Source organism: Lagenorhynchus albirostris, chromosome 16, assembly GCF_949774975.1.
Source record: "Lagenorhynchus albirostris chromosome 16, mLagAlb1.1, whole genome shotgun sequence".
Classification (NCBI taxonomy): Eukaryota; Metazoa; Chordata; class Mammalia; order Artiodactyla; family Delphinidae; genus Lagenorhynchus; species Lagenorhynchus albirostris.
Window position 1 is genome coordinate 3,734,374 of NC_083110.1, and position 23,976 is coordinate 3,758,349.

The window sequence follows — 23,976 nt, forward strand, 5'->3', positions numbered from 1 at the left end:
GACTCAGGTTCACCGCGCTTTCCCTCATCTCCCCCTTGGAGTCAGTCTGTAGTCCTGCCACTTAGGCCCCTGGAAGCATCCTCCAGCCCACCTGCGTTCACCACGCTAGGGCGGGTCTGTCTTCTCTCACTGAATGACTGTGAGGGCTGCTTTCTCCATTTTTCTCCGTACAGTGTTGCCCTTTCCATTCCATTCTCCAGGTGATCTCCAGTGAGCATCTTAAAGTGCAAATCTGGTCATTGTGCATCCCCATCCCCTGAAGGATAAAGCCTAAATGTCCCACTGCAGCTCATGCGTTCTTCCACGTGGCCTCTGTGGGTCCTTCGGAATCAACCATCACCACCCGTCACTGCCCTACTCCAGTCCTACTGATTCTCGTATGTTTCTCAATGCCACTGTGGCTTTTTTCGAGAGAGAAACTCATTTAGAAGGGAAAATGGTCAAGGGATTATTGTTCTGGGAAGTATTAGGTTGAACCATGTGAAATTACTGATATCAGACCATTTCGACCTAGAAAGATGGCACTCGTTTACGGTGCAACCCAATATTTAGCGATCTGGAGTAATCTTCAGTAGGTCCGATGCTACGGCCTGAGACGGGCCAGTGTCCTTCCCCACGGCGCGCTGGCCCGTGCATGGATGTGCGGGCTTTCACCTCTCCCTTGGCATGTGCCCCTGGGGGCCTCTCCCAGCTCAGCCCTGACCAGCCCTCCATGTGTCTAAGCCTCGTGCATCCTTTAAGTTTTAGACGTCTCCTCTTTGAAGCCTTCCATGACTCCCCAAGACTGAGTCATGTGCTTGCACTGAATTATTCTTCTTGCTTTCAAAGTGCTTCACGTCAGGTGTGGAAGATTATGTCTGTCTTGTTCAGGATGTATCCTCAGTGATTTGATAGGTCTGAACAGGGTAGGTGACAAACAATATTTGCTGAATGAATGATTGAATAGATGACTGAATGAATGCAGCCCATCTGTAGACAGCCCGGTCTCATTTCCATCACCTCTCCAGCCAGTGTGGTTGCATGACTCACGTATGTTCGTTACTTGGGATCCGTCAACAGTCTCCGGGGACCAGGATGGTGGCTGGCCCATCCTCCAGGCTACTTCCTGAGGGCTCTTTCCATTGCTGTTTCAAGCTGTGAGGAGGTCTGGCCCAGATTTGTTTGAACTGCTGTGCTGAAACCACCCAAATAAGAGAGGAGATAAGGCAGCAGGCTCTGTAACCCCTGGGCCGTGGGTAGAAGGGCAGACAGAGGCTGGGAACTGCTGCGCCCTGAGGTGTGCACAGGGGGGTTATTGCTGCCTTGGAGCGGGAGGCCAGCCTGGAGGCGGCGGAAGTGTGGTGAGTGTCGGGCTCTCCTTCCTGGGACAGAACTGCCCTCCCCAGCAGGCCTGAGGCGTGACGGTGGCACGATGCTGCCTCAGTCATGTTTCTTTTCAAGAGGATCAACATCTTAAAACACAAAACCAGTCTTTAGCCCTTGGTGGTTGGCATCATGGTAGCTGCTCAATTAATATTGCGAGATGTTGACGAAAGCAAGGTGATAGATGCCGATGAAAATCTTTGTTATTTATTTGCACTGTCTGGAGCATCTCTGGGCCTTACCGGGGTTTAGAAAGAGAGTTGCTGAGAATTGACTAGAATGCTTATTTCCCGTTAGAAAGTTGTTGAGGACACACTTGATCATCAGTGCCACGGCGAGCTTTAGATCTGGCCAGTCATGATTTTGGAGACAAATCTAAATGACAACAATATCTTTGTTGAGACCTGGAGACTCAAGTACTGAGACAAACTGGGGTGGGTTCAGTGTCTCCCTCTCTATCAAAAAAGTCAAATGAATTAGAAATTAGGAAGTAACTGATGCTATCAGCAGCTCAGAAGGATCTCCTGCACGGTACGGAACAAAAAAGTGGGCAGATATTAAATAGGGGCTTCTAGTATATAGTAAACAAAGATTTGCCTTTTAATAATCTGAGTTATATAAAAAAGGAAATTTCCCTCTAAGTTTGAATGTTCGTCAAAAAGGTTTTTATAAAACCTGATTTTTAAAACCATGATTTTATTTGCTATCAAACAATGTTAAGGCTGCCAAATATTTGATGTACTTAAAAGTATCTCAATTATGTTATTTTATGTACTCAGGGTATCTATTCAGTCAAGTATAATTGTAAATAGATCAATAGTAAAATTGTTACTTGTAAATTACACCCATAAACTCTTTATTTCTTATACAGGAGAATAAATATAGACATATATACACCTATGCATGTATACATCCACTTCCACATGTATAAACACACAAACTTGCAATTGAAAAATAAACATTCACAGTTACTCTATTTATTTTGAAAATTCCCCTTTTTAAAATTAATTTTTGTTGGAGTAGAGCTGCTTTACCATGTTGTGTTAGTTTCTGTTGTACGGCAAAGTGAATCAGCTATACGTATACACATATCCCCTCTTTCTCAGGTTTCCTTCCCATTTAGGTCACCACAGAGCACGGAGTAGAGTTCCCTGTGCTCTACAGTATGTTTCGTTAGTTGTCTATTTTATTTTATTTATTTATTTTTTTGGTACACGGGCCTCTCACTGTTGTGGCCTCTCCCGTTGCAGAGCACAGGCTCCGGACGCGCAGGCTCAGCGGCCATGGCTCACGGGCCCAGCCGCTCCGCGGCACGTGGGATCTTCCCGGACCGGGGCACGAACCCGTGTCCCCTGCATCGGCAGGCGGACGCTCAACCACCGCGCCACCAGGGAAGCCCCTAGTTGTCTATTTTATACATACTATCAATAGTGTATATGTGTCGGTCCCAATGGAAAATTCCCCTTCAGTAACAAGGCATTGAATTCATGGATCGGGAGGAGGTGACATTCTCTCCTTTACATCCAGCCTTACGATCAGGGAGTGACTTAGAGGCTGGGGAGAAGCTGGCTTATTATCTCTCTATCAGTGAGGGGCAGAGAAGCAACAGACCTCTGGCAAATACACCTTGTTCTCAAGAAGAAAATGAACCGATGGAAAAAATAATCCAAGTTGTAAGTTAGATGCATGTACGTTGCTTCTCCTCGTTTCTACAGAGGAGTTGGGATTTGTGGATGTTTTCCCCCCCTGTTTCAGGGATGTCCCGCCTTCCCCTTATCTACAGCCAGAGAGCCCGGAGGGTGGCTGCGGTCATTTACAGGGTCGTGATCATTCCACAGACCCACTCCCTCGCTGCTTTCCTTTCCATTCCCACCGCTGCTGCCTTTGACTTGAGTCAGTAAAGCATCTTACAGCCTCCCTCCTTCTGGGCTCACACGGTTTCAGCGCACTGTTCCCCTGCAGCCAGGACGACTTCGTTACTGTCCTGCTTACAATCCTTCTAGGCTCCTTTGCGTCCACCATAAACCCCACAGTCCTCATCAGGCCCCCAGGCTCCCCGTGAAGGGGCTCCAGCCTACTGCCACCTCGTCTCTGGGGTCCCCACCCTCACTGGGTGCCCGGCGCCCCAGACTAGCCTGTGCTTTCAGTTCCTTAATTCACGCCCCCAGCAGCTCCTTTGGGGAGCCCTCCCCTTCCCAGCTCCTGGGTGCACGCTCACCTCACGGCTCAGCACCGTATCTTCTCTACAAAGCCTCTCTGGCTTCCTCCTGCTTCCTTCTTGGTTCTCACAGTAGGAGCCACTGACAACAGTCTGTTGCACTGACTTCTGTCTGCTTCCGTTGGACTGCGAGATCCTTGAGGATGCTCACCTGCTCTGTGTTCCAAGTGGCTGGCACAATCTCAATAAAATTATATTTAATGCAAGAATGAATGGGTGGGGCTCCCCTGGTGGCGCAGTGGTTGCGAGTCCGCCTGCCGATGCAGGGGACGCGGGTTCGTGCCCCGGTCCGGGAAGATCCCACGTGCCGCGGAGCGGCTGGACCCGTGAGCCATGGCCGCTGAGCCTGCGCGTCCGGAGCCTGTGCTCCGCAGCGGGAGAGGCCACAGCAGTGAGAGGCCCGCGTACCGCAAAAAAAACAAAAGAATGAATGGATAAATAGCCATTGTGTCTTGAAATGTTATTTTCAACTGTTTGATTCAAAAAGTCAAGGCAGCCTAAGAAGATGTAATGCTCCAGAAATCCATTTGTCTTGACATCAGATCTCAGTGGGATATAATAGAAAAGGGGAAAAAAAATCTACTCTTAAAGAGCTTTCTCCACTTCTTCTTACCCCCGAGGTTTATTGTTTCTGGAGGTAGTACTTAAGCCTGATATTTTGGCCCTGCTCATTTTTCCTTACAGCTGAACCTTGCTTGAATTTCTGTTTTTTCAATTATTATTATTTTTTGGTTATATTTGTTCAGTTGTTTTATTTTTTAGATTCCACATAAAAGTGAAAACATATGGTATTTATCTTTCTCTGTCTGACTTAAATCACTAAGCATAATACCCCCCAGGTCTATACATTTTGCAAACGGCAGAATTGCATTCTTTTTTATGGCTGAGTAATATTCCGTTGTATATAGAAGATGTGGTATTTATTTTCTCAAGTATTCGTATCCTCTGGTAGCCACTTTTCTCAAAGAGGTAAAAGGAATATGCAAAAGGCTTGTAGATGGGTTACACTGTTTACTGATCCTATGTTATATCTTGTATCTAACCATTGTACCGGAGAAATTTATTACTGTCTAATGGCCAGCTCACATCTCTGGCTTGTGGGCACCAAGCCCTCCACCCTACAGCTCCATTTAAACTCACAGAGTCTCTTGTATGCATGACTGATGGGAAAATTTCTCTTTTTTTTTCCTAGCATTTTTTCTAAGGTTAAACATAGAAACTGCCACAAACTATAGGCACAGTTTAGTGGATTATAGGTGATTTCTGTTTCTTTGTGCTCTTCTGTATTTCTCAAGCGAGTTTTTTTTTTGTTTTGGAATGTGCATCATACTTTCCTAATCAGAAAAGAAAACAGAAAAATCATTAAAGTCTGTTTTGACTATAGAAATAGAGACTTTCTCAGAGGTCTTCTTAGCTTTAGAGGAAACTATTACAAACTCATTGGTCTTACATGAAATTTACTTAGACATATATTTTTCTAAAGGTGATTTTGTTCTTTTTTTTTTTAATTAATGTTTAGTTTCTCATTATCTTGCAGTTTCAATATGGACAGCCTGCCAGGAAATGGTAGCTCAGGGGACTCACTGCTCAGTGACCAGCAGGGTGTAAGCAGGGAGGGAGAGCCGTGATGGCTGCTGCCTGGGCACCATCACCTTCCCAGCTGGTCTGTCTGGACGGCTTTGCCTTCAGCCCAGAAGCCAGCGAGGCCTGAGAGGCACACAGCTTCCTGGAGTTGAGAGTACTTGTTGGGCAGTGCTGTCCTGACCTTCTGTCTAAGTCGGCACAGTGTACCATATGGATGACATCAAGAAACTAAGGCACCGTTTTCTCTGCCCAGAGGACGTGCCGTCTAGAGTGGGAGCAGTGCGCTGCCCAGAGTGTGCCTCAGAGGTCAAGGTCTGTCCCCTCACCGAAGGCACCTGGAGCCGGTCAGTCATGACTAAAAGCAAGTGTTGATGACCAACTGCCCACGATCTCAGGAAGATGGGAATGAGGGCTGAAGATGGGGTCCCTGGAACACTAGTTTCCAAGGCAGCTGCTTACGAGGCGGTCCACTAGGATGTGGGAAGAACATTTTAGAATTTCTGCTTTACTTTTTCATTTCACTCATGTAAGGTTTGTCCTTGAACCTGTTTATATATGTGTGTAGTAGTACATGCATACAATTTGTGAAACAAAAATCAGAGCGCATGGCTGTAATTTTCTCACTGATGAGACAGTGCTGACATTAACACTCGCTTATTTTCCGATGACTGAATCAGATGTCACGTTCAGCGTGTGACCAGCCTATGCAGCAGCTGTCTTTGTCTTCACGTCCACAGAGGAAAAAAAGGAGTTCATTGTCTAACAGAAGAGTTGGCACTCGTGCACAAAGAAGATGAAAGAGGCAGAGACATGAAGAGGGAATGGGCAGAGTTACAAAAGGCACGGGGGAGAGGGAGTTTACAGCGTGGAGCTATTGGTAACTTCAGGCCAGAATTCACGAGCCTTGTTCAGGTGTGCGGCCCTTAAAAGCATAACAGCTGAAAGCCCGGGAGGCTGCTTCTCCCAGGGGTACATTCCAAACTTGACCGAGCTGTGCTTCCCGGCAGCCTGGACGCTGCTCGCCAGCACCCCAACAGGAGTTTAACAATGACTAGAATTCTTTGGGATCCCATATAGAATGTTCTTTATTCCGAATTATGCAAGGCGATTTCGACGTTTCGGTGCACCTGGAACAACCCACATTGACCTTATTTCGAAAGCTGCCGGGGGAAGTGACTATAAGAAATGGCGGCCAGGAGATAAGCGACCAAGCGCGGGCGGACACCTGCTTCTGTTTTTCGCATTTTTATTGTATTGTTTTGCTGCTGACCCAGGCGTTCCTTCTCCCCTCTTAGGAGGCACGAGCCAGACACGTTAGTACCTCCCCAGACCCCGCTGCTTCTCTGGGAGCCCAGAGCCTCTCTCACCCCGTCTTCACAGCCTCAGCCCCGTTTTTTCTTCCTCTGCGTCTCAAAAAGGCAGATTCTCAGCTTCTTTCTTTTCCCTCCTCTGTTTGGCGTGACCCTCCTGCGTTCACCTCTGTTCTCAGCTGGGAGCTATTTGTATTTGTGCCGGCTCTCTCTGTCTCTCTTTCTCCCTGTCTCTCTCTCTGTCTCTCTGTGTGTGTGTCTCTCAGTCTCTGTCACTCTGTCTCTCTGTCTCTATCCCTGTCTTTCTATCTCTCTCTGTCTTTCTGTCTCTCTGTCTCTCTCTGTCTCTATCTCTCTCTTTCTGTCTCTCTGTCTCTCTATCTCTCTCTGTCTCTGTCTCATTAGCAGAAGGAGACGTTTAGGATGCAGACGCTGGAAGTACATCAGCCCTTTTCATCCCCTCCCGATAAGCCATCTCTCTACTGGGTTGACTCCTGTCTGTCCTTTCAGACTCTGTTGAGGAGATATAGCCCACAGGGACTTTTCTGTCCTCTGGCTCCTGTCCTGTCTCCCATCTGCTTCTCGCCTGCCCTTTGATCGCACTGTCTTGGGACATGAATTTTCCTTTTATGTCCCTGTTCTGCCTTCTCACCTCAATTGCCCACTCAGGGCTCAGTCCTTCCACCCAGGAGATACTGTGGCTTCATCCATTGTTGGTCCTTCGCCGCAAGTCCACACTTCCTTCTAAAACTGGATAAATTGATCCTACACATCATGTACACAAAAGCCTTTGTGAAAATATTCGTTGTTAGATTTTCCCACTTTTGAATATTGAAGCAATTTGGCTATACTGTCTAATTTTCCAGGGGAAACAAGGATCTAAAATACCATACTATTTTGAAATTCAAACTGATAAGAAATCGTAAAGCAGTTAATTCTACAAAGGTCTACATAACCATTAATTTAATATGTAACCATTGATTGTTCACATTTCATTTTTAATCTTATTTCATCTTATAACGGAAAATCCTTCAGTATACTTAAAATAATAATGGTTAAACATATAAAAATACATACTTACAGAAAAATAATACATAAAATACAAGAAGATGGCATGAATTTAGAAAGTAGGAAAAAAAGAAGGAAAAACAAGGGTAGGGAAAATATTGGTAACATTTGTATAGGGATTAGAGTCACCACCACAGCCGTTTTCTATTCTAGACATTAAGTATGACTGATATGTATATAAAACTAAGTAATGTTTGAAAATTTTTATGTGAATGGTAGAATTTATAATAAACTTTGGAGGTCTGCATTTGCGCTACCGTTCACTACAATACTTTCCATTCTCTAAGAACTCTAGTAATGAATTTTTACTCAGAAATAACTTTTTCCCCTGAAATGTTCAGTTCATGATGAGTATAGTTTCCGGAACACTTCAGTCCATTTAGAGAAGCCTCCATGTAGTTTTTCAGAAAGAGAGAGTCGAGCTCTTGCCTCTAGAACCCCTGCAACTGCCCCAACTAGGCAAGTCTTTGCTTCAGGGCAAGAAAAGAAGCCGTTGCCTGCTGAATCCCACCCGGCCTTTATGTCCGGTCCACAAAGAGGGCTTGGAGTCCGCTGTTCCTTTCCAGGGATGCTGTGCAGCAGGGCCCAGACAGGGGAATTAAGATGAAGGGTCTCCCGCCTCCTAAGTTTTTAGCATTAAAAAAAAAAACAAAACCTCAAACAAACAAATAATCTCTTTCCTGATGAAGGTGGAGAACCTGAGACATTTAGATAAAGTGCAGGCTCTGGAATCAAGTTGCCTGGATTCATGTGTGGCCAATTAAAATAGACCAATAATAGAGCAAGGATAAAGAATGTTTCCCGTATACAAAAAGAACTTAATAAATGCTAGCTATTATTACCTTAGTAGCAGCTATGGCATCATGAAAATGATGAAATCAAAATATCTACATTTCAAAAAATCCTTATTTTATAAAACCAGAAGAGAATCTCTTATCCTCCTGGTGAAAGTATGGGGAGAGAAGAGACGTTTGCTTGGAGCTTGGAGCCTCCACTGAAGGGCTGCGAAACCTGGTTGATTATCTAAGCTCTTAGCTTTCTCCTCTGCCTGCCCTTTGACCAGCTGTTAGCACCTCCTGCAGAGGCTGGAAAGGGAGAGAGGTGAGGAAATTGAGTTCTTGTGAATGGCTGACGGTTAGAGCTTCCCACGATTTCTGTGACCAAAGGGCTAGGATCCTTCCACCACTCTTCTGCCTTTAGAAGCAACCTGGCTGGTTTTGGGGGTGTTTGAGACCAAGAAAGTTCTGGGCTCCAGGCTCCAGAGCTCAGGTGCTGGGAGGAATTTATCATCTCTTCTGCGATTCATGGGGCTTCAAAGCCCTTCATCTTGACCGTCACTGGAGCTCAGAGAGAGAGAGAGCATTTTGGGGAGAAAGTAACTCCAATATATTTGCTTCTCTCCCTCTGCAGTTTTCCTTTGAGAGAGTAAAAATGTTGCTCTAGAGAAGAGGGTGGCAGAAGGAAAGAAGAGGAAGGATTAGTCAGAAACCCTTTGGGTTTGCCTGGTGAGGGGCTTCAGAGAGGGGAGAGGTCTTCCTGACGTGTGATGGGAAGAATTCAGGTAGCGTGAGCCATGTGGTTGGCACAGGAGAAGACAGATTTTTTAGAAAAAATTTAAAGTATTTATTTATTTATTTTAAAACTGAAACATAGTTGATTTACAATGTGTTAGTTTCAGGTGTATAGCAAATTGATTCAGTTATATATATATATATATATATTCATTTTCAGATTCTTTTCCATTATATATTATTACAAGATATTGACTATAGTTCCCTGTGCTGTACAGTAGGTCCTTATTGGTTATCTATTTTATATATAGTAGTGTGTATCTGTTAATCCCAAGTTCCTGATTTATCCCTCCCCCACTTTCCCCTTTGGTAACTATATGTTTGTTTTCTATGTGTGTTAGTCTATTTCTGTTTTGTAAATAAGTGCATTTGTATCCTTTTTTTTTAGATTCCACATAAAGTGATATCATATGATATTTTTCTTTCTCTGTCTGACTTCACTTAATATGATAATCTCTAGGTCCATCCATGTTGCTGCAAATAGCATGATTTCAATCTTTTTTATGGCTGAGTAGGATTCCATCGCATATCCGTACCACATCTCCTTTATCCACTCATCTGTCAATGGGCATTTAGGTTGCTTCTATGTCTTGGCTATTGTAAATAGTGCTGCTATGAACATAGGGGTGTAGGTACCTTTTTGAATTATAATTTTGTCCAGATATATGCCCAGGAGTGGGATTGCTGGGTCATGTGGTAACTCTGTTTTGCTGGGTCATATGGTAACTCTAGTAAGGAACCTCCATACTGTTCTCCATAGTGACTGTACCAATTTACATTCCCACCAACAGTGTAGGAGGGCTCCCTTTTCTCCACACCCTCACCAGCATTTATTATTTGTAGACTTTCTGACCAGTGAGAGGTGACACCTCACTGCAGTTTTGATTTGCGTTTCTCCAATAATTTGTGGTATTGCGCATCTCTTTATGTGCCTGTTGGCCATCTGTATGTGAGAAGACAGATTTTTGACTGCAGCATCAGAACTAAAAGTGTGGACCAAAGGTCTTGGTCATCTGGCATCATTTTCTGTCACTGATATTTCAACCCTTCATCGGACGTGGGGCTGTTCTGAAAAGATGGCCTGAAAAATAGAAAAGATGGCCGTGATCTTGTCTAATAGCAAATAGGAGATTGACTATTAAAACAGAAGGCTCTGCTAACAGACTCCCCCGTGGTTTGTCCAGTTCCTCCCAAAGCGTGTGTTTTAAAGCAATGATATGATCATTCTGCCCACTGAGATCAATTAAGAAATCAACCAGTATTTAAGGAGGCCTGAGGCCTGGCAAGATGCCCAGGGATTCCTCTTTCTTTACTCCGTTTGGTTTAGGTGGTGGAAAGCCATTCCATTGCAATTACTATGTAAACCTGAACTTGGGGAGGCCGTCGAGTGGACGGACGTTCTGTCCACTGTGCTCTGGGGGCCCGTGTGCCCTTGTCCCCCAGATATGCCAGTGTGCTTCACGATGTGCCTGTTTCAAGGGGCCTGTCACATTCTTAAAAAGGCGATTATGACTAATCAATACGGAATGTCCAAACGAAGACGATTTTTTTTATTATTATTATTTTTTTGCGTTACGCGGGCCTCTCACCATTGTGGCCTCTCCCGTTGCGGAGCACAGGCTCCAGACGCGCAGGCTCAGCGGCCATGGCTCACGGGCCCAGCCGCTCCACGGCATGTGGGATCCTCCCAGACCGGGGCACGAACCCGTGTCCCCTGCATCGGCAGGCGGACTCTCAACCACTGGGCCACCAGGAAAGCCCTAAGATGATTTTTACAAGCTCAAGGGAAACCATATAGCTTGAGTGTTTTTGATGCATTTTGGCAGGGAGTTGAGAAATCTTAAGGAAAAATTAATTGCTGTATCAATGGAAACCCCAGCAGGTAGACATCCAATTTGTCATTAATTAAAATGAGAAGACGTTTAACGATTTAAGGAAGCGTTGTCAAGATTGTGTGATAGTTTAATTTGCTAACATGGGATGAACCTGTTAGCTTCAGACGCATGATTAATAGAAGTAGAGCTCCTCCTGGAATTTCTGCGATGCTCACTTTCAGTGTGCAGTCATTTTTAAGACTCTGCTCAGTGCTCTTAGCTCACGTAAAGTGAGGTGACAGGTCTGCAGCATCCTTGGCAAATGTAGGTTAGACGAAATATTACACACAACATTGTCTGCGACTCATTTTTGCTCCTTTTCTCCTCCTCACTCCCCGACCCCGCATCCCTCCCTCCCAGCACCCTGAGTCGTACAACAGCTGTGCAAACATTAGCTGCAAAGCGGCAAGCACTGAGTTGCAGACGCTCTCTGTGCTGTGCTATGTCCCCTTCTATCAGGGAGCTCACCCCAGGGTAGGTTCTAAATCCCTGATCACAAACACCTCAGGGAGGAAAGCAGTGTTTTCCTTCTGTGGCTGCTAATGTAAAGATGCCATTTCTTGAGCTGGAAGAATTTTCTGTGATTGCATTCTATGCTAAGCCTCAAAAGATAATTTTGTAGCTCTCATTCATCACCCAACAGGGCCTTTTAGGGGTGCTTCTTTTTTGTTTTTTAAATTTTATTGAAGTATAGGTGATTTACAATGTTGTGTTAATTTCTGCTGTACGGCAAAGTGACTCAGTTATACATATATATATATATTCTTTTTTCATATTCTTTTCCATTATGGTTTATCACAGGGTATTGAATATAGTTCCCTGTGCTCTACAGTAGGACCTTGTTGTTTATCCATCTTATATATAATAGTTTGCATTTGCGAACCCCAACCTCCCCATCCTTCCCTCCCCCAACCTCTCCTCCCCCTTGGCAACCACAAGTCTGTTCTCAATGTCTGTGAGTCTGTTTCTGTTTCATAGATACGTTCATTTGTGTCATATTTTAGATCCCACATATAACTGATATCGTATGATATTTGTCTTTCTCTTTCTGATTTACTTCGCTTAGTAGGGTCATCTCTAGGTCCATCCATGTTGCTGCAAATGGCATTATTTCCTTCTTTTTAATGGCTGAGTAATATTCCATTGTGTATGTATACCACATCTTCTTTATCCATTCATCTATCGATGGACATTTAGGTTGCTTCCACGTCTTGGCTATTGTGAATAGTGCTGCAATGAATATTGGGGTGCGTGTGTCTTTTCTCACAGATACATTTTAGAGGATTGTGATAATTAGGATTGAGACTGACTGGAGACGTTCTTCAAATGTTTGTAGGAATGACATGCAATGCTGATATATATCAGTAGCTGACCCTTATTAAGAGATATTGTATGCAGGTAATCCACGAAACACTTTAGATGGATTATTTCACTGAAGCCTCCCAACCTCAGGCTCTGTGATTATCTGAATATATAAGGGGGCTGAGGCTGGCAGAGATCAAGCACCTTCCCTCAGGTGCCCCAGGGACTACTGTGTGGGTGTGTAATCTGTCTGTCTCAAACCCCCTCAGCGCCGCGTTCTCCAAGACTAACGTTACCACAACGTTCTGGAGTTGGGTGTGGGACAGAGGTACAAAACTTGAAAACTGTGTCTTAAGAATGAACTTTTTGATTTAAATTCCCTTAGTAAGACGTTATTTTAAAAAATCCAAATTATTGTGGAAATTTTCAAACACGTGCAAAACTAGAGAACTTATAACGAACCCCCATGTGCACATCTCACCAATTCAACGATTTTCAGTACATGGCTGGACTGATTTCAGCTGTACTCCCCTCCACTCCCCCACTGTACTAGTTTCCTATCACTGCTGAGACAGAGAGCCGTGAACAACTTGAAACAACACAGATCTACTGTCTTCCAGTTCTGGAGTCCAGAGGTCTGATGGGGGTCTCGCTGGGCTACAGTCAAGGTGTTGGCAGGGCTGCTTCCTTCTGGAGGCTCCAGGGCAGGATCTGCTTCATGAGCTTCTTCAGCTGCTACTGGCCAGCTGTGACCCTTGGCTCGTGGCCTCTTTCTTCATCTTCAGAGCACATCACTCCAGTCTCTGCTTCTGCATCACCTTCTCCTCTGACTCTGACCCTGCTCCCTCCCTCTCACAAGGACCATTGGATGACGTCATTGCGCGGACCAGAAAATCCAGGGTAATCTCCCCATCCCCAAATCCTGAACTTAATTATATCTGTAAAGTCCCCTTTGCCATATAAGGTAACATTCATGGGTCCTGAAGATTAAGGCATGGACATCTTTGGGGAGCCGTTATTCAGCCTACCACATCCACCCTGCCCCCCACAGGAATATTTTGAAGTGAATCTCGTTTTATTTAACTCATGAATATGTCAACACATATCTTCAAAAAGATAAAGACTTAAAAAAAATAACCGTCATACCATTATCACACCTAAAAACATTAACAAGACTTTCTTCCTATCATCAGATATCCAATTTTCCCAAACTGTCTCATAATTTTATGTTGACACGTGGCTTATTCACATCAAGAAATGTGTCAGGGCTCTTTAACCTACGGGTTCCTACTCCTTTTACTTCACTTTCTTGTTGTTGAATTAACCAGTATTTTTGTCCTACAGAGTTTGGCTACTTGTGTCCTTGTGCTCATCGACATGTTTCTTTTTCCCATGGATTTCCTATAAACTGGTAGTTAGAGCTATAGGTTTGATTACACTGAGGTTTGATTTTATTGTCACAGTGCTTCACTGATAGCGTTGTTACTTTCTACATAAGGAAGCCAATATTATCTGTTCTTTCTCTCCTGTGGTGTTGAGATTGGTTGTTGGGTTCAAGACTGGGAGCCCTGCCCTCTTTGTATCAGATTTTCCATCAGCTTTTTATACCTAAATTGGTGATTATTGACTTGACTTATTATTTCATTAGTGGATTGTGAAATAGTCATATTCTAATTCCATCACAGTCATCATTTTTTTACATAAAATTCTTCTATAAGAAAAGAAATTTCTTCAGGTTATTTCAAAGAGGGTCTGTGGGTTTGTGAGACAGGGAGCTCTTAATGCTATGACCAAAGATTAAAATTCTCCATAGGATGTCACAGGCACTCAGTAGTGCTGCTTTCCTGAAGAGATGAAAGATACAGACACTCAGTTTCACTCATAATAATCCATGATTCGTGATGTGAGAAAGTAAGTAAATGTCTCAGAGTTTAAAAACAAAGTTTCCTTCAACATCTATTTAATTGTCCTGAGTTATGATCTACAAAAGAAAGAAATGTTTGATTCTTTCTCTTTATGCACCTGTTTCAGAATAATAATTGGTTTTCTAGAATCCTCTAAAGGTGAACAGAAAGAGTGTGTGTGTGTGTGTGTGCGTGTAGCATTATGAAGTCATGGATTTTTAACATTTTGCTATGTTTCAATTCTTTGCAGAAAGTGTCCTTTTTCAAATTTTCCCATCTTTGGCAGAGATCCCTTTCAAATTGGCCCCTGAATCTTTTAACATCAACCTAAATACTTCCTTGTTTTCTGATTGAACAAGATGTTTCAGGCTCATCTTGCACATTTCATGGCCCAGATCTAGAATCAGCATTTTCTGCAAGGAGCTCTTATTATTTTTAGTAGGAAATGATACTTAGAGACCACAGACTGGGCCCTGGGGGTGCTCACAGCTACTGGATTATCATTATTTTTGAACTTTTCAGTAGACAGAGCTAGGATTTTTTTTTTTCAGGCAAATTATATCACAGATTCACACTGTTATTTCCAGTTCAAATTCAGGGTTACATAGTTTTACTTCTTTGATTTTATACGGGTATTTCTTTTCCCTTATGCTGAAAAATTTTATTCCTTATATCGTTAAAAGAATTCTATACCTATCTATATATTTATCTATCTCTATTATGAAATATATTTGATTACATGTACGTAGTATATCTGACTATATATACGTGTATATATATTATATTTGGTATATCCATTTTGTGTATGGTTTCAGAATAATAATACTGACATTTTTATTAATAATATGGTAACTGAAAACAACCTAAGACTTCTTTGCAGTTCTTTTTGTTCTTAGGATATATCCCACCGGGGATGCACAGTTAAATTACAGAGGTTTAAAGTCACTTTAATTAACTCCCCTGGGTGTAGTTCAACCATCAGCTCAATGCATAGTTCGCTCAATGCACAGTAGGCTCACCTCTATTATTTTGCCTTTTATTTTACTGGTTGCTTCTTCTTTTTTTTTTAGCATCTTTATTGGGGTATAATTGCTTTACAATGGTGTGTTCGTTTCTGCTGTATAACAAAGTGAGTGGTTACTTCTTTTAGCAACACAAACAAATATATAACACAAACTTTATGGTTCAAAGTTCAATGTACAAAACAAGGTGCAATCAGAAAAGTATAGCTGTCTTTCCCTCTCTTCAGCCTTTTCCTGACTTTCTCCTACAGGAAACCATTTTAATTCAATTTTGCTTTATCCTTCCACTGCTTTTTAACGACATAGCCATATATATTTATATCCTCTCTTAGACGAAAGGTGCAGTACTACACACGCTGTTCTACACCTGCCAAGATGACTTGTGAATGTAAAATTCCCTGAGAATAGGAAATAGAACCCACATATTGTAGTGTTAAGCCAGCAGCCCATTTAATCAGAAAGGGGTCAAGCCCTAAAGGGCTGGGAGCCAGACTCCTCTAGATTTCAACTTTGCACAGATCTGTTTGAGACCCATTCTGTGCTGACATTTTTATTTTCTTCCTTGTACTTAGCTTGTACCACCCCCAAGATCTCCCAGGACTGACAACAGTTATAATTAATTGCAAATACTGATTCTGGAAATACCATTTTTTTTTTAACCAGGTGGCTTGTCAAAAGTATTTTTCTATGTTACTACATGACAATTCTAACCACGGTTTTAATAGTAATTAACATTCAATAAGCACACATATTACAATTTGCTTAACCCTATTTCATTGAAGGGCATTTTGTTGTTTTCCACCTGTTTTTGTTATATGGCAAATTTAAAAATTAATTTCTCTTTGCTCAAGAGCCTTGAATTATTGAACTGATGGGACTGACACCCTTACCTAACAGGCACCTGTGTTCTTTCCTCGGGTCCTTGTTTCCAGGGGTGGAAGTGTGTGGAACGATGTAGCTCTTCCCAAAGAAAGTCTTTTTTCTTAACACTTTCGAAAGAAGGAAAATACAAAACATACACAGGATGAAAATAGACAGGAGGAGGACCTTTAAACAGAACAAAAACCTTTGTGAAAAATTCTCACTTCTGTTTTTTTTCCAAAGAAAAATTTTTATACAAGGTACATGCAAAATGTGTCATATTAGATTGAATACGTGAATGATGATAAAGACTGTGACTTGGGTCAGATGAGTCTCTTAGAGCCTGCTAGCGGGACAGGATCTTAGACTACCCCAAGGCAGGTTTTCCAGGTCCGAGAACTCACATCGATCTTCAACCAGGAGGCTATCAGTTGTTCATCATTTATCGTTCCCCATACTTGTTCAATACCTTACCTGAAGCCTCAGAGAACTGAGGAGCTTATGCGTTTCTTTTGATAAGATGAGGAAAAGACAGCATAGGTTTATATTAAAAAGTTTCAGATGTTTTCTGGAGTAGAGGAGGTGAGAGAAGGAGATTATCAAGTGATCCCATGGTTGCCAATGTAGGGCGGAGAGTTTGAGCTGCCCCCTTCCAGAATCTCAGCGGGGAGAGCCCCTGTGAATGGGCTCCGGGACGGGGGTGGCCTGGCTTATTCATGGGGCCAGGGAGAACCAGTGTGAACAGGCAGAAGGGTTGCTGTGCCTAGATGGGCAGTGCAGCTTGTCACGCAGCACAGAGCCAGCATAGGGGGGCCTTAGAAGGGAGACAAATACGTTTAGGATGGATAAAACAAGTAACGACTGGTCTGTAAAGAAGAGGGGAAGGACTCAATGAAAAGCAGTGTTTTAGAAAAACTGGCTGTCAACGCTATTCAGAATAGATTGAAAAAGAGAAGGAACTTGGAATTAGAGAGGCCAGTAAAGAGGCGATGGAGCTAATAAAGTCCTGAGTTCATAGAGACAGGACTGATGTACGGAGAATGATGAAACTACGGGAGAAGAGAGAGTAGAAGGAAGGACAAATTTAAAGAAAATAATCTGTGAGTGTGGGAAGTAACAGACAGTGGTGCTTCCAGGACTTGAGGCAGCAGTGACTGGGAGAATGGGTGATGGAAGCAATTCATTAGATCAGGGGCAATTCATTATGGCTGGGAACCAGGTTCCTCCTTTTTTTTTTTTAAACCTTTCTTATTCTTCCTTCTCATCTTTTTAATACAACTCTCTATCAAGTGCTTTCATATCTGACAACTGTTCCCTGGGGCTCTAGTAGTAAACAATACAAGCACAGTCTTTGCTGTCACAGAACTTGCATTTAATTAGGGAAGGAGGCGGAAGAAAGAATAAGATAATTCATGCAGTGATAAGTGCTGTGAAGAAAGTGAAACAGGCCCATGTGCTGGATGGTGACTGAGGTTTGTAGGGCCTGAGTTGGAAAACTGCAGGTTGCAAACTCTGGAAAGTGACTCAGAGGAAGCAGCCATGTGAAGGCTTGGTGGCATTTCAGGACATTCTGGAAAATGAAAAAAAATCTTAAGACAAGAACCGACTTGGAGAGCATGAAACAAAAAGAAGGCTGAGGGTACCAGATGGTTCCCAGTAAGGGCAAGGAGATGAGGACAGAGAATGTTTCAGTCAGGGTCTAATCAGGAGACAGAACCCAAACAAGTAACTTGAACACGGATAGCATAATGCAAAGAATTATTCATTACAACAAACGATTGGAGTAATGGAGGATCCACCAGGAAGAAGTAAAGAGAACTTAGCCACCCCCCACAGGGCTAAGATCGGAAACCCCCTGCCCCCAGGCTAAGATGCAGACCTCCTTAAAGAGGGCGTGACGATGCTGTCTGGAGTGCCGAGTCCTGCACCAGTGCACCTGCCGGCAGGCGTCTACCTGGAACTTTCTGGGACCCACCTTCCAGGGTTCCAAAGAAGATTATTCATGGGGAGTTGTCTCACCAGAGGCAATCTGCTAACGAAGGGCTTGAAGGAATTTGCAGGGAAACGGTTGGCTCCTGGGAGCCGCTGACACGCAGGTGCCGGAGCAGCTGTGCGTGCGGCAGAGGCTTGTGCAGGAGAAGCCGTCCACACGGCAGGAGCCAGACGCGGGGGAAGCTGTGTGTGAAGCATCCTGGTTCAGCAGAAGCCACGGAAGCCGAGCGCTGGGGACACCAGCCCCACGGCAAGAGCTGGGAATTGGGAAACCACAGGTGCTCCGGGAGCTGGGCACTGCAGCAGCTGTGTGTGCGCTGGGGGCAGGGTCTAGGCAAGCCATCCCCTTAGGAGCCTGCTGAGAGCACACTGGAACAAGGAAGGAAACTGCCTCCTCTTAGAAAGTCTCCCCCCCTCCCTCTGCCGACAAAGGAGAATTTTTTAAAGGGCCCAGCTAAATGTTTGCCAAGCAGGCAGTGAGGCATGGATTTGGAGCTGAGAGGCAGTGAACTCATACCTGGCACACAGAGCCCTGATCCCGGAGGGCCTTGTAATGCAGGTGACGGCGGTGATGACAGCAGAAGTATTGGTAGTTGTACCCATCACGCCCAGGCATTGTTCTTAGCGCTTTATGTATTTTAACTCATTTTATCTTCACAATCCAGTGAGGCAGATGCTGTCATTATCCCCGCTTTACAGACGGGGTGACTGAGGCATAGAGAGGTGAAGTCACTTGCCCACAGTCACATGCTCGTGAGGGGCGGGGCCAGGATTCAAACCTGAGCAGCCTGACCCCGAGTCTGCCTGACAGACTCGAGTCATTACTGATCTTTGAACAAACAGATAAATCTGTCAGGAGAGATAAGTACTTAAAAGAACTTTGCAGTCAACCCTTCTGTGATTAAACCAGCCACCTCTATTTTATATATTGTATAAATGCTGTCATTTTAATTACTTCTAAAGTAAGTTACACATGTACCAGGGCACATAGAACAGGATGTGCGGGGAAGGTGAAGAAATCGGGTGATGTGATTAAAATACTAGAAAATAGCATTTTGAGTGTGGTTTGATGGATTGGGGGCTCCTTGAGCATAACAAAACCAGAGAAAACGGGGAAAGTGCAAAATTACTGTTATGGGTGTGAAGAAATGTCACTCAGAAGATCTTGACAATGTTTCTCTCATCACTGTTGGGTGGGGAGGGGACAGAGCCATGGTCCCCGTGGATGGGCTTGTGGGATGGGAATGTGTAGCATTCACGGGGCACCCGACACCGGGCTGGGTGGGCAGGGAAGGGAGACCTGCCCTGTCTTGTGGCTGAGACACGGCTGCTTCTTGAGGTCTAAGGCAGCGTGGTAGTGCCCGCTGGTTCTGCACGTGGAGGGGGTCAAGGGAAGGTGGCAAGAAAAGGTAGCACGTGAGCTGGATGAAGAGCTGGAAGACGCTGTCGGTTCAGGGCCAGTGTCTGGCCAGGACCCGGACCGATGGGGGTTTGGGAAGAAGGACGATACGCGGCCAAGAAGATGGTTCTGGGTCACATATCTAATCCAGGCCTCCTCTATCCTTTCTACTTTAGTGACCTTGGGAAATTATTTAATCTAAGTTTCAGTTTTCTTGTTTCTACAAAGAAATATAATAGAAATGTTCCTCACAGAGCTGTTGCACAGATTAAATGAGATACGTGAAGCCTGTTTTCACCGGTGATGGCACGTGCTCAGTAAATGCTTGTTGCCATTATTATTACTATTTGCAATAATAATATTATTTATAACATAATAATAATTATAATTATCATTGCTATTATTATTGAAAAAGGCTGGATATTAGAGTCCGGGAAAGAATAATAAGGATTCGATAAAAAAGTGTTTCATGACACATATGTGCATGTGTGTGTATGTATATAGAATTTTTAACTAGTTTTCAGTTGAAACCTTTGTTTTTGTGACAGGCAGCCTAGGGAAATGCTCAGTTTTGCCCATGATAATGAATGCCCATGTTGTCACCATTTACAACAACTACGATTATTCTTGTCATCTCAAGGATAATGTTCCTAGATCTGCGCAAAAAATGGGCAAAGATCTACCACCAAAAAATGACCTAAGAGTAAGAGTGGCTTTGTGGGTCTTAGGCAGTGTACTTGAGAGTAGTCAAATGAGTCCCCGTGTGTTTTGTTTGGTTTCGGTATAGGATAGGAAATCGCGTTTCCCAGGTGGAGGAGGGAGACTAAATATTTCTCATAAAATGAGTGAGACTCTGCGCCATCAGGTCGTGGGTTTTGTCCTCGGGATGACATTCAGTCTCTGCTCCTCCAACTAGCTAGCCGGGCGACTGAGCAAACAGCAGAAGCTCGAGTCTCTGTGCCGATCTGTAAAGTTGAGAGCATCATCGTAGTAATACTCACCTCATGGTGAAATTGTACAACAGAATGAAATAATGCGTGAAAACTGCCTAGAGCCCCACCAGGCACAGAGAGGGTGATACAGACAGGTCTCCTCCTCACGCAGCATCCCTGTTCCCAGCCTTCCCCCTTGGGGATCTCCAGTTCTAATGGCCCACTTTGGATGAAGCTGCCATGTTTATACGGACCTTGAGCCAGATAGTAATTGGAAATTCGATGGATAGGTAAGTGGTATAGGGGAACGGGCTTTCAGGGTGTCATATAAAGTCAGAGGAATCTCACACTCTCCTCTCTACCTGCACCTCTCAGTGTCCATTCTATTCTTTTATGACAAATGTACTTCCTGCGGCACCTCTCAGTGTCCATTCTATTCTTTTATGACAAATGTACTTCCTGCGGCAGTAGTGTTCTCACCAGGGGCTGAAGGAATTGACCGCATTATTTCTTTAGAATGAGCCATAACATCCCTTTGTTCAGAGGGATTGTAAATCCGGCATCCTTCAGATTAGATAATGTACCTTCGATATCAGTAGGAAAGAAACAGAGAAGTAAATATTTGCTACAAAATGTCTTTCTGTTGTCTTGAAAATTAGTTAATTTCCTGCACCTGACAAGTCAGTTCCCTGCCACACCGCCTCCCCTTTGGAGGCAAAGAGAAAACAATCCCCTACGGCAAGGAACCTGTCACTTGGGAATCCAGGGGAGATAATGTGACCACAGTGCAGTGGCAGTGAATACTGATAAGGATGTGACAGGCCATGCTTAAAGTTTGGGGTCACATTCCAATGACTGGCTGAGAGATGAAAAGAAAACAAAAACTTAATCCCCCTCTTGGAATCTCGTGCAGATTCACTTAGTGGTTGCTCGCAGCTCAGCAGTCTGTCTCTTTCTTTCCACATTAATAATCGGAATCACATATCCATTATGGGTTTTCAGCAACAGTGTAATTGCTTCCCCTTCCTTCTTTCCTGGGACGGTAGGTCTGATGGTGAGAAAGGGCAGTTGTGTAATCGTTCTTTCCATGTAAACTCGGAGAAGTCAGTCGTGCCCGGAGGATATTGATGTCAGCTGCTTTGCTCTCCGGCGGAGGGAAGGAAGGAAATATTCTCATTGTGCTAGTTTTAGACCAATTTGGATTTCAGCCTTTAGGATACTTTGTGTACTGGGGATGGAGCTGCTGATGCCCAATTTGGCTGTCAGATCCCGGGCTTTCTACTTGCCCCGGCAGACTTCCTGTCTCAGGACGGGGTCTCAGCACGGCTCAGCCGTCAGTGCCCTGCTTGGTGGCCGAAAGCCCAGCCAGGCCGAGAGGGCTAAGACGCGCTCTGTACAGCCAGTGTTTGCCAGTGGAACTTGCTGCCCGCCGGGCTTCAGTTTGCCTGGGAAGGTTTAATCTGATCTTTCATAGGCATAGATATTCAGCACGTTCTCTATAAACAAAACGAGGTCACTTGACCATCCTTGCTTTTCTTGTCAGCTTCCCGGAGGTGGTTGGTGAGAGCCAGAATGAGGGAAAACTCTCTCTTTGCTGGATTTCCTTCTGAACTAACAAGAAGGGCCTAGACACCTGGGACTCCAGGCTATCTTTTTTCAGCAGTGATGGAAGGCAGTCTTCTAGGTCTTCCAGATTAACGATGAGCTGGTCCTAAACTCCAGAGGCATTTAGGACGCGCCAGGAATACCTGTCTGCGCTTGTCTCGTGTCGGGTGTTTCTTGTCGCATGTGCTAAAATCCAGATCCGTCAGTGTCACACTGAATCCTGTGGGTGCCGGCGGCGTGGCCATCCGGAGGCTTTAGGTTTCAGCAGGTAGGGCCCCCAGTCAGGTGCCTGCTACTCAAGGTGCGGGCTGTGAACCGGTAACATCAGAGTCATCCAGATTTGCTTGGAGGGCAGAGTCTCAGGCCCACCCCGGCGTGCGAACCACAACTTCATTTTAACAGGATCTCCAAGTGATTCATATGCACATTAATCCCTTTTTTTCTTTTTTAAAATCACAAGGCTTTTTTAGAATCTCATGAAATCTGTGGACCCTATTTCCATGCAAATGCACCCACACACAAGATTGTGCAGGGCATTTCAGTGAGTGCAGTTCCCTGAACTTCAGTAAGACCCCTCTCTGGGGATCTGGGGGTGTGCCTGGTGGATCCCTGAGGCCATGGGCCCCCCCGCCTTGCTGACCCGTGTTGCTGCTTGGTCGTCCTATGGACTAGCCTTCACTCTGATGCCTGATCTCGTACATCTAAGGTAGACACTTGTCATCTCTCCAGCCCCTTCACCCCTGCAGCTCTCGTTTACCAGCCCTTGCTGTCCTGCTCCTCGTGGGACCGCTCTGCTCTCTGGCTTTCTCCTTCCTCAGTGTAGGGCCAGGGTGTCAGCGGGTTCAGAATAACCTGCGGTGGGAGCGGCTGAGAGGTATCGGTACCAGGGCCCCTGCGCACGCGCGTGGGCTCCTGAGAGGAGAGGAAGGCTTCTTAGGTCTTCTTACTCTTTCTGCTGGCGGCGTCCGTTCTGCAGGCCCCGCTGGGAGCTCTGGGCTTTGATTTCTTCCAGCCTCGATGGTGGCCTGAGGAAAGCACAAGGCGGATTGCAGCTCACCCTGGGAGAAGTCTGTTCACTCACTGACTTATCAAGGGCACGCTCTGACCTTGAAGGCGTCCTCGCTTTGGGAGGGAGCAAATGTATGTGGATGATTACAATCTAGGATATACGTCGAAACAGAGGTGTGGGCAAAATGCTGCGGGACCACGCATGGAGGATGAGCGTGGCGTATACCGGCCGTTCCCAGTACTGTCGTCCCGTCCCCTCCGTGCATCACCTCCCCGGTGCTGTCGGACCGTGCAGGTGTCTCCCTCTGCCCTTTCCTTCTCGCCCGTGTGGCCTGTCATCTGTGAAGAAGTCTCGTTTGAGCTCCTTTGGCTGGAGGTAGACACTGATCACGCCTTTTGTTTTGGGGACTGCGGCTCAGCCTGTGGCCACCCTGATGAGGCTGCAGCTGGCCGGCTGGGCTCCCTTTTCAAAGTTAGATACAAAGCCTCCGTCCCTGGCAAGTGTGCTGCTCGCTGTCTCAGGAGCCGTGACCATTGTCTGTCTGGAGCTCACGTTACACCTCCTGTGGTTTGTGGACAGAGAATACCGACACCAGGGAAAGCCCACCTAAGGCATTCACGATGACAGGATGAGCTGACAGCTTCTGCGGCTGCAGCCCTGCTGTGTCCCCACGGTTCTCACGCTGAGCCGACAGCATCACCAGGCTGGTCCTCGCGGCATCACGGCGTCGCTCATTCCCAAGGAGCTTTTACTGTTCTTGATAGAACACAGTTTGGGGACATTTCTCTGTTTTCTTTTCTGCACGGCCAGTTGCACGTGTCTGCAGAGCTGCGTGGGTGCCCTGCCTCCTTGACTGTCTGGCTGCACATTTGTCCCATAAAATGTTCAGGTGGGAGCTCTTTGGCAGGTCCCTCTTCCATCCCACCCCTGAGCTGTCTTTGGAAAGGCGCCTCTTCTGAGAGG

The 23,976-nt window shown here is 45.0% G+C and overlaps 1 protein-coding gene and 1 non-coding gene across 3 annotated transcripts in view; both read left to right on the forward strand.

The window, feature by feature from the left end:
• DISC1 (DISC1 scaffold protein) overlaps positions 1 to 23,976 on the forward strand; it is a 349,812-nt gene that overhangs the window by 277,767 nt on the left and 48,069 nt on the right. The window lies entirely within an intron of this gene.
• On the forward strand, positions 14,023 to 14,149 carry LOC132507695 (small nucleolar RNA SNORA25). The gene has a single exon (XR_009536268.1). It is a non-coding gene; the product is annotated as a small nucleolar RNA SNORA25 (small nucleolar RNA).